General features: G+C 43.3%; 1 pseudogene; it reads left to right on the top strand.

Annotated features, from left to right (window-relative positions):
* The window catches only part of LOC114551621 (receptor-type tyrosine-protein phosphatase mu-like), a 99,133-nt pseudogene that overhangs the window by 37,653 nt on the left and 58,980 nt on the right, over window positions 1-2,500 (top strand).

Genomic DNA, 2,500 nt, shown 5'->3' with positions numbered 1-2,500 from the left:
ACTTCTTAAGGGTATAGGTAGCACTATACTCACTTCTTAAGGGTATAGGTAGCACAATACTCAGTTCTTAAGGGTATAGGTAGCACTATACTCACTTCTTAAGGGTATAGGTAGCACAATACTCACTTCTTAAGGGTATAGGTAGCACTATACTCACTTCTTAAGGGTATAGGTAGCACAATACTCACTTCTTAAGGGTATAGGTAGCACAATACTCACTTCTTAAGGGTATAGGTAGCACAATAGTCACTTCCTGTTATCCTCAAATTTACTAACATCCGTTATCCTTGGGGTCAGTTTGACCCCAGGATTTTAAACCTCCAGAAAATGTTGGTAATTAAAAAACGTTTACCAAATTTTTATGTTGATAGCCTAAACTGGCAACTAGAAAATGTTGACAGCGCCCCCACCTCCCCCACTCCCCATCCCACACATACACACACACACACACACACACACACACACACACACACACACACACACACACACACACACACACACACACACACACACACACACACACATCCAGAATACCTATTACGTGACTATTGAAACATATGAAAATCACTACAAAATCTCCCTGATTCAACTTAAATTGAAAAGAAATGCAACCAGACCTTCATCCTCAGTCACGTGGGTGCCTGGATTGTAGAGAAAGGGTAATCGCTGCTCCCAATAGTCCCATACATCTCGTTTTGCTGCCAATTTGTCACTAAAACATTGAATGTTTTCAGAGACAAAGTGGCTGAAAATATTGCAATTCCAGTTTCAGCATTCCACAGGCTTGCTGTTGCTTCACTTTTTGACTTGCATACTCCTGCCAAACTGAGCAACCCAGTGTAGGCATGGAGGTCTGTCACATCTACATCTTTCCAACTGTCCACATACACACGACTTCCCTCTAAATTTGTCATCTCAAGTATATCTTTTCAACTGATGGTGCCACGTAAAGCTCAAATGCTGATTTTATGTCGTGGACATGGCTGACAGCATATCTGGTGGGGCCTGGAATCATTTTTATCACATTAGCAGCACTAAGACAAGAACAACCCTGTTGTTCAAGTGGGGAGAGGGACAATAATAATTTCCCGTTTTTGGAAGGTAACGTGTCTTCTGGTGGTTGAGAGACAACAGAAGGGTCAACCCCAAGAGTCTCATTGTCTTCAGAGGAGGATGCCTCATAATCAGGGTCCTCCTCAACATTATCCTCATTCTCTGACACATTCTCCTCTATGTCACTTTCAGTGTCAAAGAGCTGTGACAAAACTTTGCTGACAGAAAACCTTCTCTTGCAGGCCATTTTCAAATGAGAGTGAGTGTACAGAGAGAGCACATCGTGCACCAAGAGAAATGGTTTAGAAGGCAGCGGTGCCTGCGTGTGAGCTTTTATATGTTCGCCCCTCCCCTGTGTATCATGTGATACAAACCATCCCTGCGAGAACCATATTTTCCATCTCTCAGAGTGCAGGAACAATGTTTTCCATCTCTCAGAGTGCAGGAACAATATCTTCCCTCTCTCAGAGTGCAGGAACAATGTTTTCCATCTCTGAGTGGGGGAACAATATCTTCCCTCCCTCACAGAGGGTGGGTGCGTGTGTGGGGTGGGGGTAGGGGAATTGAAGATTGTGAAATTGCAACAACCTGCATGAGAAAGTGACCTCAATATCAGCCAAAACAATCTCAGCAAATTTGTGTAAAATTTTCAAATTTTCTATGTTTTTTGCAGCTAAAACAGCATGGGGTCAGTTCTTAAGGGTATAAGTAGCACAATACTCAGTTCTTAAGGGTATAAGTAGCACAATACTCAGTTCTTAAGGGTATAAGTAGCACAATACTCAGTTCTTAAGGGTATAAGTAGCACAATACTCAGTTCTTAAGGGTATAAGTAGCACAATACTCAGTTCTTAAGGGTATAAGTAGCAGCGTCTCCGCCATATGTTGCGGCTGCCAATAATAGCAGATATGGAACAGTATTTTGCAAGCTGTTTAGCCTCTTTTTGTTCATCCCAAGTTGTTGCAGCCCTCTTACTACCAGCCTGTGTGTGTTTCCTAGGCTACCAGATATGAAGACTAGTAGTGTGCACCTATAGCCCAGCTCTGAGATGGTGTTTAGGAGTGGTTGGTATTTAACTACCTTGGTGTAGAAAGACTCCTCCATGCTGGAATCAAAGCTGCAGCCTACCTCCAAATTATGCACCTCCCTGGACTCCTGGTCCTATATGGTTATTACCATGGTCCTATATGGTTATTACCATGGTCCTATATGGTTATTACCATGGTCCTATATGGTTATTACCATGGTCCTAATATGGTCAATACCATGGTCCTAACATACTGTGGTAGGAACCAGACTTTGGGTGTGTTGTATGTCCTCTTCCATTGGATGATGCATGTCTCCCTGATCAGGTGGTGTTTGAGGCGGTCAGCACCGGCCAGAGAGGAGTCCTGGCCATCAAGGACATCACCCTGCAGGGACATCAGTGCAGTAAGTACACACACA

The sequence above is a fragment of the Perca flavescens genome, unplaced genomic scaffold (assembly GCF_004354835.1).
Source record: "Perca flavescens isolate YP-PL-M2 unplaced genomic scaffold, PFLA_1.0 EPR50_1.1_unplaced_scaf_24, whole genome shotgun sequence".
NCBI lineage: Eukaryota > Metazoa > Chordata > Actinopteri > Perciformes > Percidae > Perca > Perca flavescens.
This window is presented reverse-complemented; position numbering and strand designations above follow the sequence as displayed.